At 45.1% G+C, this 15338-nt stretch overlaps 1 protein-coding gene across 10 annotated transcripts in view; it reads right to left on the minus strand.

The window, feature by feature from the left end:
• The window catches only part of EHMT1 (euchromatic histone lysine methyltransferase 1), a 984283-nt gene that overhangs the window by 283337 nt on the left and 685608 nt on the right, over positions 1-15338 (minus strand). The window lies entirely within an intron of this gene.

Consider the following 15338-nt stretch of genomic DNA (forward strand, 5'->3'; position numbering starts at 1 on the left):
GCTGTGGTTGGCCTGTCTGTGTTAAAGAACTTTGTGAATGTTTGTGGCTTGGACCATGTTGCTGCGTTGCATGTATCAGTTACTGGGATATTACCTAAGAAAGTCATGGTGGCTCCTTTTTTATGTGCAGATTGTGCTATTGAGGATGCAAAGAATACACAATTTATTCTGCCACAACAAATTGGTATGCTATTGACAATTCATCTGCAAATGCCTGCCTTAGAAATAGGGTAACTTTTCTAATATTTAGCAAAATCTACAAAAAGCTGGTTGCTTCTTTTTGCTACTGAAACGTATTGTGGAAAGAATACGGGCAGCTCAATAAACCGGTCAATGTGAAAAGGTGTGGCAGATTTAGGTAAGAAGCTAGACCTGCTCTTCGGGACTACCTCCCCTGTGTGCCTGAATGAAAGATAAGAGTTTGAAACTCACTTAAACAAACTGAGACAAGAGAGCTAAGGTGTTCAAAAGGCTCCCCCATAGGTTTTGTGAGAATCACATTAAGGTTCCAACTAATGCTGGAGGTTCTTGGGGATATCACTGTTGCATCCTCACATGAATGCCTTGATCACAGGAATAATTCAGAGGGATGAGTGTTCCCTGTTCAACCATGTATGCCGCTACAGCGAATTAGAGATGCATGCTAGACCTGCCTTCTGAACATGTAAAAAATAGCAAATGACATTCTGAATCCTAACCATAATTGCTTCAACCATAATTGCTTCAAGATGCAGCAGTGGACAGATCATTTCAACTAAACTGCATAGCATGCACATGTAGTGGGTCTACGTGCCCCACGCACGATTGTCATACACTCTTCCTGTGAGTTTAGGCAGCCAATCACTAAGACCTCAGGAGCCAGATCACTAGGTCAAGCTGGGGTCTGGGTGCTGGATTTGGCAGATATGCTGTGAGAAGATCCTAACTGATAGGTTGCTTCTTGTGGGAACCGAAGTACATCTTCAAGTGCCCTAGCTGTCTGGCCCAAGTTGGGGCGATTAGGATGAGGGTCATGGAGACCTAACAATTTTACTCACCATGTGGGGGATAAATTAAGAGAGGCAGAAAATCGTGGGTAAATATCCCTGGACATATCAGTCATCCAACCGATGAGCTGATGGTAATGGTCATCTGCAGAAGTGGCCAAAGAAAGTCCTGCCTAGCAATATTTTGTTGCTGTTTCACAACTGGAGAGAGCACGGAGAGCTGGCTTGTACCAACACTAGATCTTTGCAATAAATGCCTGCTTCAGACCACTGCCTTGCAAGGTACCTTTTCAGGGGATGCTTGCACAATCTGGCATGCAACAACTGCTATGTAAAATGCCATCATACTTAAAAGCTTCATTACCATTCTTACAATCAATAAACGAGGACTTAAAAGAGGTAGAAGTTGTTGATATGCCATCACCCGCTACTGGTTGTGGTATGCTTTCCCTGTGATAGCATTGAGGAGCAAGCCTTGGAAAGGCTGGATCTGCTGGGGTTGGGAGTGGTTCTTCTTTCAGTTGACAGTGAACCGAAATATGTTGAGCAGGGTTAGAACTACGAGTCTGTGCTACGTATTGCTGCCTGTTGCTGCTCTTGATCATACCATACACACAAAAAATGGGGGAAGGGGAGGATGGTGAGTGTCCGTCACATGTCCTCCGTGAACTCACCCACTTGAGTATGACTGGGCGGTCGGACTTCAGATACGCTGTACTAGGCACTAATATCCCGAAGCACCGTGAGGCTCGGCGATAGAGGTTTCCTGGCACGAAAAGACGGCGTCCCTATATTGAATGGAAGTGACCGCTAAAAGTTAGAGACATCCGGAAGCACTGGGAGGCACGGATGAATACGCTGAAGCCGGTACACAGCGGCTTACATTTGGATGGAAGTGGATTAGCTCCTCTACCGTCTTAAAAAGAACTCAATCGGAAATCAGTGCGCCCTCATCCATTGGAGCGACCGGCCCTATTTATTCGTCATGGAGGTTGTGTACTAACATTATCAAGATCCCAACCACAGGTCCATATAAGAAAACCACGACTACACTGCATGGACCCTGATATATCTGCAAGGCATCACCTACCATGTCCATATAAGAAATAACGACTCCATCATATGGACCCAGACTCCGTTCCAAGGAACCCTGTCTGAGACGCAGTGAATTCTTTTGGATCATCAATATCAACGTTTCCTCTACCACCAAGGGGTTATTTAATAATCCCTGGTTGCCTCGTTGTTTGCTCTTTGTCCTGATGAAGACTCGCCATCCCCAGGTCTAAATCACCGGTTGGGAACAAGTCGAGTCGAAACGTCGACATTCTATTACATACACCCTAGACCAGTGTTTCCTCAACATTGTAGGCTGTGCAAAATTATGGACATTGAAACATGAATACCGCAATGTTGTCAACTATGACTTAAATGAATTTATGTTTGCTGGCTAGGTGTTCATTACTGCAATTGTTTTTTGTACTATGTATATGCAGGATTGATTGTTTAAATCGTATTGAATTTTTCTTTTTTCACTACTGTGTAATTCTCTTTTCTATTTCATTTGTTCACCCCCTTGAATCACACCTTTTTCTTGCACTCTCCTATCTTGGGGCAACCTGTTTGTTTGTTTTTTATTGACAAAAATATGCCAAAATTTGAATATATAAAAATTAAATAAGAATATATTTTTTCAAAACCGTGGTGTTAGGTTGTTTTCCCAAAGATTTAGTCTTTATTGTGCAGTTAGCAGACTTATCAAAGGTGCTACTGGCTTGTGAATAATATCTCAATTCTCTGATTAGATCTGCGTACCTCGATCTATAGGTTTCGGACCATTGTTTGTTCATATCTCTAGTTACCCAGGTCCATACCTTAGGGGTTACCCCATTCTTGTAATGGGTACTAGGCACTAAAGCTGCCACAGGCACTGTATTATGCCGGCTTGAAGGTGGTCAACAGATTTTGGAGCACGTCAGTGAACTTAATTGAGATTACTCACCTACATTGGTTTAAACATAGTGTGGTGTAACCATCAGTTTCAAAATTTTCCTAAATTAGTAGGGCAACAAAATGAGGTCCTGATGAAATTCCAACTGACACTTCTGAGTACTTAAGCGAGAAACATGCTGACCACTGAAGAGGTACCTTTGATCTACTATTGCTCAATAGGCCTCAGTATACATATTTTTAATCTGGTCAGAGATTCCTTGATTTCTTCATTAAAACGGACCTCTTAATGGGATATTAGACCATTTTAATTGCATTTTTTCACACTATACCCACTATCTACACTGACATTATCACAGATCACAGGCAGTGAAAAGATCTCCACTAAAGTGCCCTCTAGGCACTGCAGTACCCGCCTAAAGTGGAGCAGAACACTATTATTAAGCATGCCACTGAGATGGGGGAGGGTTTATGCTCCTGAGTAAGAAAACACTGACTCTATATTGACACCACTGATAGACACTTGGAGCAGTAGTTACCCACAAGGCAGTACTGTAAATTGATAGTGTTATCCATTTACCACAAACCAAAGGTACAGTTGACGACAGAATGGATAGGGGTATGCAAGTTAGAGCACTCAAGATATACCACTGTCAAGAAGTTTCTCTGATGGAATAGCGGAATGACATCCTGTAGGGTTCTCACCGGAAAGAGCTCAGAGAGGATGTACAGATTGAATAGCTTCAGGTCTAAGATGGGCCGGAGGGGGCTGTTCTTCATTGGAATAAGGTTGTGCTATGAAAAGAAGACATTGCCCCAGGTTGGGTGGGGGGAGATTGGGGGAGTCAATGAATGTATATCACCCGTTGGTAGAAGCACTGTGACCTCTTCTTGAAAAAGAGTGAGGTGGTCTTGGCCAAGGGTATGGTGGTGTGGGCTGAGGTGGAATTGTAAGCAACAGCCCTGGTGAACCACTGCTATTGCACAATGATCTGAGGTGATGCATGAGCAGAGGCTCATTTGCCAGAGCGAGCTGTACCTCTGTCGTTGATACCACATCTCATCCAACTAGAGATCAAACAAAGGTTCCCCACAGAATGAGATGTCAAGGTATTTTATCACAGATTCAAATCCCTAGAAACAAAGCCATGCATGACGTAGAGACAGGATGCTTCTCTTGACACTGCAATCAGCAGCACTCCATGCACAACACATAGCAGCACTCCATGCACAACACATATGTGTGCTAATGGATAATGTTACTTACCTAGTGAGCATCTGTTCTTGGCATGTAGAGTTGTAGATTCACATGCTTTGCATACATCTGCAATCTAGTGTTGGGTCTGGATGTTTCCAAGTTATTTTTCTTCGAAGAAGTCTTTCCAGTCACGAGGTCGGTGACTCCTCCTTTAGGTGATAGTGCGCATGCGCATCGACTTCATTGTTAGATTGTTTTCCCGTACAGGGTGAGAATGGAGTTAGTAAAGGTAGAATAGAGATGGCCATGCGAATGTATGCAAAGTAAGAAAACTGCAACAGGTATACGTACCGGGGAGGCGAGCGGGCGCATGTGAATCTACAGCACTACTAGCCAAGAACAGATTCTTACTGGGTACGTAACATTATCCGTTCGAGGCATGTGAGCTGTAGATCACATGCTTTGCATAGACTATGCAGCAGTAAATTCCTAAAGCGGTGACTAACCTGTAGCTGATGCAGTTGTTTAAAAAAGTGTTTTAAGTACTGCATGGCGGTTCCCCTGAGTGAGTTTGTGCGGGAGCTCTGAGAAGGTGCAAAACCACTGTAGGATTTTATAATTATTTTTGAGTTGTTTTAACTGGTTTAAAGACATATTTTATCTTGCTATTAACTTTTTTTATGCTGTTTGAGGTGCATTCTGCTTTTCGCCGGGCTCGGTTGGGAGATACTGCTTGTTTTGAAGGGCTCACCTCTGTAGTCTGGAGCCCTCTTACTCCCGCTCTCTGGTCCACCATGGGCTGTCCCGATTGCTGTAGAGAGAGCGGCAGGGAGGAAGTGAGGAAAACTTCATACTACTAAATCTGTATGCCGCTGGTGAAACGCAGCGGGAGCGCCGATGGCGTGCCGAAGGCAAGTCCGTCTGCGCCTGTCCTGTGCTCAGCGCCAGCCACTCTGCCAATTTTACCCTGGATCCTTACCATTATTCGCATGATAAGCTGCTTCCAATACGAGGTACAAAATGTAATTGTCCTGGGCCACTAATGAACCCCCTGCACTTTCGGGCCCTGAGGTCTTGCCCTCTCTGTTATCCCCCCTTGACTAATCATAAAATCAAGGTTACTCCATCCTGTGCGACCCCTGATGCCCAGTCCGATCTATCCACCACAACATTGTACTTAATACAACCACAGACAGCTGCCTAATGCTTTACAGCAGCACTCATCAATGCAAGGTCACTTGTAAAAAAAAAAAAATCACAGTAGCATTTGCTGAATTCATAGATGCCCAGAAACTGGACCTAGCATTTGTCACAGAAACGCCCTCACCGAGGAAGTCGCCCTCCAAACCTTGGTTTGATGAAAACCTTAGACAACAGAAGCAATTATGTAGGAGGCTGGAAAGGAAGTGGCGCTCACACTACAAAGTAGACGGCAAGCTCATATACAAAAAAGCCATGGCAGATTATAAAAAAAAAAAAAATGAATTAGTAAAAAAACAATATTTCTCTACCAAGATAAGAGCTTCTCTCAACTCCTCCAAAGAACTCTTTTCAACTGGACAGAAACTCTATAAAACTCAAAAATAAATAAGTAAACTTCCTGTCCAGGAAAATACTAGAGTATACCAAGATTTCTGTAATCAGCTAGCATCCTTCTTTTAAGCAAAAGTAAAGGCAGTTGCAGACTCTGTTTCCTCAGCCCAGGGAGCAGGAGGAATGTTGTACGACGGGTCCTCCATTCTCAAGACTGAAATCTCTTGCAAGGGAGCCTCTTCAGTTGACACAATCCCTTGCCTTTACAACTTTAGTAACATCTCTGTATCACCGGTGAGGTCTATACTTAGATGAGATCAGGATCACCCTGGGACCCTTGACCCCCTAAAATTCTCAATCTGGCTCCAGAGCCTTCAGCCCTTTTCCTTACGGGGATCTTCAATCAGAAGGTTTCTGCAGGGTATTTACTGACTGCTTGGAGGAAGGGATCCATTCTTCCGTTATTGAAAAAACATACCTTGGACTGCCAATACGCGAACAGCTACCGGCCTATCTCGCGGCTTCCCCTGTCCACTAAGATCATTGAGAAGGCCATGAACACAAAACTCACCCAGTTCGTGGAGGACAAGTTATTGGATTGTGGGCAGTATGGCTTTAAAAGTCAACATGGCACTGAGCTGGCTCTGATAAGTGTGTCAGAGGAAATCAGAAAGGTTCTGGATAAAGGCATGAAGGCAGCACTGATCCTATTGGACCTCTCGGCAGCCTTCGACACGGTTTACCACAACCGCCTTTTTCCCATGGGAGTCAAGGGCAAGGCTCTGACCCTGCTAAAATCCTCTCTCAATGACAGAACAGCGGGTTGTGATCGATGGGCATAGCTCGTCTTTGTTCACCCTGCCCTGTGGAGTGCCAGAGGGCTCCTTACCGAGTCCAACACAATTTAACTTATGTTTTACATAATGTTGAGTCCAAACTATCCTTTGAGGGGCAAATTAACGCATTACCTCCTCTTGCTTCTTTTTGATTAAAACCATCAAAAAGACCTACCCTTCATTCCGTTAGAGCTCCAGAAAGTGGTGGTGACCGCGCTAACACTGTCAAAACTGGACTATTGCAATGGGCTGTTCCTCAACATATGTACCCGTCTCCTCAATAAAATGCAGGTCCTACAAAATGCAGCAGCCCGTCTGCTGCTCGATATCCCTAAACAGTAATTGGTAGCACATGCCCTACTCTACTTGCACTGGCTACCGGTAAAAATAGGATTGATTTCAAGGCCCTCTGTACTGCCTTCAAGGCACTCCATGGACTCAGACCGGATTTCTTGACAAACAAATTTCAGTGGTATCACCCTGGTAGGGAGCTTCGCTCTGCAACTTCCACCAATCTTGCAGTCCCTAAAGTCAAAATGGCTGTTTAACATGTAGTGGCCTTTCTTTTCGTTCCCCCGCTCAGGCTCACACTTCAGATTTGAGCCGCCGTGCCTAGCCACCTCCGGCTATTAGTGCGCGTTATAAATCCCAAGTTCATTACATTAGCTTGTTGCCTTGCCAACACATCTACACAATGGTGAATGTGTGCGTTGTAGACCAGGTTGCTGTCTTACAGATGTCAGCTAGGGGAATATTTCCTAAAAAAAAGCCATGGTAGCCCCTATGTTGCGGGTGGAATGCGCTCTAGGGGGTATTGTCAAGGTTCTTTTTGCTTTCAGATAACATGTTTGGATACATTTCATGATCCATCTTGCAATGCCTGATTTAGAAATGGGATTGCCTTTGTATGGTGGCGAAAAAGCAACAGAGAGCTGTTTTGTCTTACGAAAATCTTTTGTTCTTTCACATAATATAGTAGAGCTCTTCTACCATCTAGTGTGTGTAGAATTCGTTCTGCTACAGAATCAGGCTGAGGAAAGAACACTGGTAACTCAACAGATTGATTGAGTTACCAATGGATTGATGGATGACAGCTAATTGCCTAAAGTAGAATACAGATAAAACAGAGGTACTGTTCTTCAATCTGCCCTGCCCCCCTTTACCTGACCTCTGGTAGCCCGCAGAGCTCAACCCCCCTCCCTTTCCAAGCCGTCTGCAAGGAATCTGGGCTTCAAACTGGATACCACCTTGTCTTGAAAGACCCAGATAGGCCATGTTTCCTCGTCCTGCTTTTGGAAGATGAGGCCCTACGGAGATTCCTTCACTTCCTACCCATGGACTGCAGGAAAACAATAGTCCATGCGTTGATCACCTCGCAGCTTGACTACGCAAACAGTCTGTATTTGGGTCTGCCAGCATACCTGTTCAGGAAATTGCAAACTGTGCAGAACGCAGCAGTCAGGCTTATTAGAAACGTTCCGTTGAGGCATCATATTTCCCCTCATCTGCGCAGCCTCCACTGGCTGCCCGTTGGAAGAAAAACTGAATTCAAGGCACTGACTCTGGCCTACAGGGCACTCAACAATATTGGCCCTCAATATCTAAAAAAAGAGAGTCAAGGATCCTAAGATCAAACCATCTTGAGCGCCTTGTCACTCCCAGTTTTTCAGAATCCAGAATAGGAGGACGTCCTTCTCCGTCAAAACTGTGACCTTGTGGAACTCCATGCCTGAACACATCAGAAAAGCCAAATCGCAATCTATCCTCCAGAAGACCATGAAGCCATGGCTCTTCAGCCTCCCTTAGCCCACTATTGCTCGACAACTCTACCTCGCCCTCACCTTCCTCGGTCTCCGCTAGCATCGGGACATCTGTTGGGGGTATCTGTGCGCTTTAGAAGCTCTAATACAAACATACATTGATGTGAAATGCAGAAGCCACTTTAGGAAGAAATTTGGGATTGGTTCGAAGAACCACTTTGTCTTTGTGAAGTTGAAAGAAAGGCTCTTGTTTAGTTAGAGCCTGGAGTTATCCAACACTCCTTAACCCCTTCGACGCTCATGACGAGCTCAGCTCGTCATGATACGCTGGTTTTCGCATATGTCAGCGCACAGCGTGAAAACCTGCAGCCCGCATGTAGTTAAGGAAGTGATTGCAATAAGAAAAGCAATCTTCCATGATAGAAATTGTACTTGATACTTGTGCATTGGTTCAAAAGGTGGACCCATTAGCCTAGTAAGGACTATGCTCAAGTTCCATACCGGTGCAGGTGGACCACTTGGTGGTAGTATTCTTTCCAGTCTTTCCATAAAGGCTTTAATCATTGATACGCTGAATAGAGATAAGTGTTGTCTGTTTTGTAAGTATGCAGCTACTGCTGCTAAATGCAATCAAACGGATATGTAGGCTAATCCAGATTGCTGTTAGTGTAAGAGATAACAGATGATGTTTTGCACTGAAGCATCAAGGGGATTGATATTGTTACAGTATATAACAAACTGTTTCCACTTTTCTGCGTAACATGCTGTACTAGTAGGTTTCCTAGCCTTCTTTAGGATATTCATAGAGTCTGGTGGTAATTGTAAATAACCAAACTCTATGACTTCAGGAGCCCAATCGCTAGGTTGGCTTCCTTGGGATTTGGATGCCTGATTTCTACATGACTATCGGTGACGAGACTGGAGTTGAGATGCAGCTTTTGGTGTGCAACTACTGAGAGCTCTAGCAGGGAGGTGACCCAAGGTTGACGTGGCCATGTGGGAGCTATGAGAATGAGTTTGAGGTTGATTGTCTGAGCTTCCGAACTACCAGCGGAATGAGTGGAAGGGGCGGAAAAGCGTAGGCATATATCTCTCACCAGTTAATCCATAAGGCATTACCTTTGGAGAGCGGGTGTGGGAATCTGGAGGCGAATCTTGGGCATTTTGTGTTTTGAGCTGCGGCAAACAGGTCCATGTGAGGAAATCCCAATTCCTAAAAGTGGGAAGAAGAATTTAGGGATGAAGTTACCACTCATGGATTTGCGGTCTCGGTCTGCTGAGAAGGTCTGCAACTTGATTGTTTACTCCTGGAAGATGTTCTGCTAGGAGATAGATTTTGTAATGTATGACCCATTTCCAAATGACTTGTGCTAGGTGTGACAGTTGGAGAGAGTGTGTCTCCCTTCGTCTTCCCCGTTTTTGTATATAATACATTGCTGTCATGTTGTCTGTGCCTACTACGACCGATTTGCCTATTGGGTGAGTTTGAAAGGCTTTGAGCGCTGGAAACACTGCTAGTAGCTCTAGGGGATTTATATGGAGGCTCTTGTACTTTAGAGTCCATAATCCTTGGATTGTGTGACTTTGTAGGTGAGCGCCCCAACCAGTGAGCAATGCATTTACTGTGAGGACTGTCTGTGGAACAGGGTCGGGAAATGGCCGCCTTTTGGATACATTTTGTGGGTACCACCACTACAGAGAGCGATGGGTGCAGCCATATACCAACACTAGATCTGTCAACTGATCCTGCAACTGGTTCCACTGACTTGCTAAGCGTTCTTGAAGGGGAAGCATGTGAAGTCATGCGTGGGGAACAATTATAATGCATGACTCCATCATCCCTAGCAGTGTCGTGAATGCTTTTGCTGGCAATGATTGGTTGGTCTGAAACAGAGTGAGAAGGGACATCAAAACTGTGAATCCTGGCTGTATTGGGAGAGGCTAGAGCTTTGTGAGCGTCTATTGTGGCTCCCAAATAAGTTTATGTGTCGGAAGGATGTAGATGAGACTTCAACACATTTACTGTAAACCCTAGTTGGTGAACTAAGTGGATAGTGGTTTGAGTGTGCTGGAGAGACATTTGGTAAGTTCTGGCTTTGATGAGCGAGTCTCCCGGGTATGAGAAGACATGGATGTGTTGTCTTTTCAGATGTGCTGCAACTACTGCCAGGCATTTGATAAATACCCCGGGAGCAGTGGGGACTCCAAACAGTAGTACTTTCAATTGTTAATGATGACCTGCTATCATGAATCTGAGGTATTTGCGATGAGAGGGATGAATTGGAATGTGGAAATATGCATCTTTTAAGTATAGAAGAGATATAAAACCGCCCTGCTGTAGAAGTGGTAGCACTTGTTGAAGTGTTACCATGTGGAAATGCTCTGAAAGTATGCAGAGGTTTAGTTCTCTGAGGTCTAGAATAGGTCTCAAGGAGCCGTTCTTTTTTGGGATGAGAAAGTACAGGGAATACACGCCTGTCCCTTGATGTAACGGCACAGATTCTATGGCTCCTTTAGACAGGAGAGACTTGACCTTTTGCTGAAGGAGATGTAAATGTTCTGGTGACATTTTGTGAGAACCTGGTGAAATATTTGGAGGATTTTTGGTAAGCTCCAGGCAATAACCATGTTGGATAATTGCCAACAACCATTTGTCTGTGGTGACTGATTGCAAAATGGGGAGGAATTGTAGAAGACGTCCCCCGACAGGTGTTAAATGATCGGGGGAGAAGTGTAGGCAAGTCACTGCTTGTTGGGGGAGGAGGAATTACGTGGTGTGGAACCTCTGCCTCGACCTTTCTTGTTGTTGCCTTTGTATCCTCCTCTAAAAAAGCCCCTTGCAGAGGAAGATTAACTGTTACCTTTGTAGGAGGCGGCAGTATTGTTGGAGGACATGCATTTCTCCCCTCCCTGTAAAGGCGCGCCGAAAGTAGCCCCGATTAGCAGGAAACTGCTAAGGTCCCAATCCTTCACCGAAGATGTCTGGTGTGTATTTGACGCTTTGACTCTGCATCTCGCGACGTCAAGCCCGAAGATCACGGAGTGTTTTCTTCAATCGGAACAATCTACGTGATTCGCGGCCCTGTTTGTTGTGCTCCGGAAACAAGCACAAGTGGCATACTTTGTTCAAGTCAGTGTGCAGATGCTTGCATGGCACAGGAATCTGAAGAACGTCAAACGTGAGTTCCTCCTCTAAAGTTATTTTCCAAGACTTGGAATTGGAGGCTGAGTGTTCAAATTTTGTCCAGGCAGTGGCTTACAAGTGGTCTTCAAAGTATTTCAGTATATGAACAGCCACCTTTGCCTGCAGTCGTGTTCCTCTGCTAGTGTTAGTGTCTCAAGGATGGGTAGCTTAGGCTCTTTGGACCTCAGCGTTGAAGGGGTCCTCGGAGTTGACTTGGCGCACAGTTTAGGAGGCGATTTTGGTGTCAATTTCATCTCTAAAGGGAGAGGCTCAGTGTGCTTTAGACCAGACTATGTTGAGGACTGTCATCACTCTATGCTCTTTGTTGGGAGTTTGCTTGCCTACAAAACCTTTTCTTCATACTGACCAGAGTTTAAATTATGTTTTTATTGACAAATTAACAAAAAGGAAAAAGAAATACATCAGGTGAGGTGATAGCTTCACATTAGACAAACCAAACATCGCACATACAGAATGAATGAAAACAATATATGATATATAGGATCACGGGGATTCCTGCGCTTCCGCTGGTATTCGTCACGCCGGTGGCGTACAAATCTCACCACGATTGCTATTCCATGCCCCCCAGACCTTTCCCCATTTTTCCGGACAGCCCCTAGCCACATTTACAGACTTCTCTCTAAACATGCACCAATCCAAGTCCTCAGCCCATTTAGAAACCCAGGTTGGCTGGCTGGCTCCCCACAGCTGAGCAATATTCCGTTTAGCTATCATACACGCCAACGTCACCCATTGCTTACAATACACATTCAGGTCCGTGGGTTCCCACACATTCAGTATGCATCTCCGGGCCTCTGGTCGTATCTCCTCCCCTAAGGCCTCTCTCATCTCCTCGTGAACCTTCGTCCAATATTTCTGTACTTCCACACAGTGCCACAGAATATGCATGAAGGTGCCTAGCTCTCCACACCTCCTTCGGCACTCACCACTCTCCGCTCGCCCCATACGCACCTATTACGGCACTGTAAATATACGTCCTATGCAAGATCTTTAATGGCACCAGTCTGAGTTTCATCTGAATCGCCACCACCTTCGGGGAAGAAAGCACTTCCGTCCAGTCTTCATCGTCTAGTTCTATTCCATCTGCACTCCACTGCGTTCTGACGAGTCCCAGGGGGCTCTCTATATGATTAATAAGCTTTTTATAAATATAACTAGCTTACCCGTCGCGCGTTGCTGCGATCTCCGAAGAAAGGAAATTCAAGGAAACTCGTCATGATAACATTTAATTTACGTTGTGTCATTGTTATTGAAACATATTCATTTTAAGATGTAAAACATTTCAAAGTGTAGTTTTAATTCTATTTATTATTATCGAGTGCTTGTGGATACACAATTTTTTGTTTTTCCGTCTGTTGCGTACATCAGTATTCGAAAGATTATGAGGGCCCTGGGGGGGGCCAATATTTAAAAAAATGTTATGCCAGAAACCTTCGCGGGAGGGCACTCAACAACTTCCCAAAGTTTCATGGCGATCGGATGAATGGTGTAGTAATGCATAAAGGACAAACATCTAACACTCTATCTTCGAGAGGAGAGGCCTCCGGAAGTGTGGCATCTCTAGGTATGAGAGCGTGCCTAATCTGGAGGTATCAATAAAGCTCATTAATATGTAGACTATACTGTTGCCTATGGGATTCGAAGGTATGCATTTTGTCCCCTCCCCAAACATCCTTAATCTGAGAGATTCCAATGAGATCCCATTTATCAAATCCCTTAGATTTCCACAAACTCCCAAGTTTCTCCGAGTTCCACAGGGGGGTGGCCAAGGTCAGTTTACCTTCCCAAGCAAGATGTCTATTAGCCGCATGCCACGCGTGGACTGCGTGTGCGGTTGGGCCCTTCAGCGGGAACCGCCCGGGCCTGGCACAGAGCGCCCTTGTGATATCCCCGCACGGCGCCTGCCCACGATCCATGGCATACCCCGAGTCTCCAGGGGGCCCATAGACAATATGGTTCACCACTGCCAATTGTGAAGCCCAGTAGTACTTTCTTAGATCCGGCAGGCCAAACCCACCATCATACCATGGGAGAGTGAGCTATTCGGGGTCTACCGTCCCAGAGTAGCTTCCTCTGAAGGGCCTCTACTTCTTTAAAATAGGATAAAGGCACCGAGTCCGCCATGTTCTGAAGTTGGTAAAGAAATCGGGGAAGTGCCATCATCTTAAACAGCACCGCCCTACCCAGCAAGGATAGCGGAAGAGCCTTCCAGCGCTCCACGTCCTTTCTGAACTGGTTCAATGGAGGACCCAGATTGCTGGCATAAAGCAGCTTCGGGTCGAGTGTTACGTAGATAGCAAGGTATTTCAACCCAACCGGCTCTATCTGTATCGGGCATGACTGCGGGATCTGACCAGAGTTTTAAAGTCACAGTGTTGTTCCCCAGCAGTAGCTCCCCAGCGCTATATGGATGCAGCTGTGACACTTCCGACCAGACACAATGTGAACAGCATGCAATACGCAGCAATCTGCATTCTTGGGTCAGTCCATTAAATTATTTCTGTACTCCCAGTAGAACTAAAAAAGCATCAGAAACCGCAACAATAACAGCACCTATGTTTGCATGTCTCATCCTCCACTTCTGAAGCTTTGGCCGAAAGAGCTTCCAGGATTTGCTCTTCCTGACATACATGGATACATGAAGCCCGAGCCTCTTATTGTTGGGTGCCTATGAGGTCCTCATGTCAAAACAGGTCTGATGTCTCCAAAGAGTATTGGTGCTACATCATGTGCTGTGCTCAGTGGCATTCACATCTGTAATGGAAGGTCTTCTGGCACCTGAACCTCTAAACACCAAGCAGGTTGAATCATTTTGCTCCAGAGACAGGCAGAAGATAGATACAAATCTGTTGGGGATATGGAGATTTCAAAGTAGACTTAAGACAGAATTGGAAGGGCATTTTCTTAAAAACGACACCTCCCAACAATCATTCTCAAGATGACCGGAGTTTTCACGTAAAAGCAGCATGGAAGTTAAAGTAAAAACCTAGCCAGCCCTTGATCTAGTGTAACGTTCTTCTATAAAAGGGAGCCCAAATCTCAATGATTAGCACCCACTGGAGGTTACAGAGAAGAGGTTGTTGGTCCCAGAACTGGAAGATTTGAATGCAAAGGCAGAAAAAAAATCTGAGACGGCACCTTTGTCCTTGTGCACTGAAAGTATCTTGTGACTCAAAACGTTTATGAAGTAAAACAACTTGCAAGCATCCACATCCACACTAGATGGCAGATAAATACATTGCAAGTACACTAAAAGCTACAAACGTCATCTTTTTTGTCGTGTCCCAGCTTTGGAAGAAAAAAATGCAGTAAATGATCCTCACAGCCTTTGTGTGAAAAAATGGCCCTTTTGCCATAGTAAGGAGAAAAGGTGAGAGAAGAAAGCAGATTGTTAGCCTTAGAATCCTCCTATTCCATGCAATCGTATCCCTTCACAAGACTGGTAATGGGTTGAACCCGGAGTATCTCCCCAACTAGCTTCGTTTCTGGGAACTAGGAATAGACAGTTCCTCAAGGCAAGTTCTAACCTGCCACCCGGATCATTTTAGAAGACTTTTGGGACTGTGCTGGCAATTACTCAAAGCACTGACCTGGGATGTGGATGGGACCTGATCGACAGGGACTTCGTGGTCCATGTTTTTTTTTGTAAAGGCAGTGTCCAGAGTCTGTGAAGACACGGAGTTGGGAGCTGTTGGGGTTGGAGTAGATGTGGAGAGCTACTTCTGGATAAAAGCTTTCCCAGAATAGTCTGACAGGTGGCAACTATCCGTAAGGTGAGGAATGTGCAGGAAATAAATCGACCAGAAGCACAGGAACCTGTTTGAAAAGTGTTTTCTGTTCTAATGCGAGTTTTTTTTCCATCTCGTCTCAGCA

This window comes from Lissotriton helveticus, chromosome 5_1 (genome assembly GCF_964261635.1).
Source record: "Lissotriton helveticus chromosome 5_1, aLisHel1.1, whole genome shotgun sequence".
Classification (NCBI taxonomy): Eukaryota; Metazoa; Chordata; class Amphibia; order Caudata; family Salamandridae; genus Lissotriton; species Lissotriton helveticus.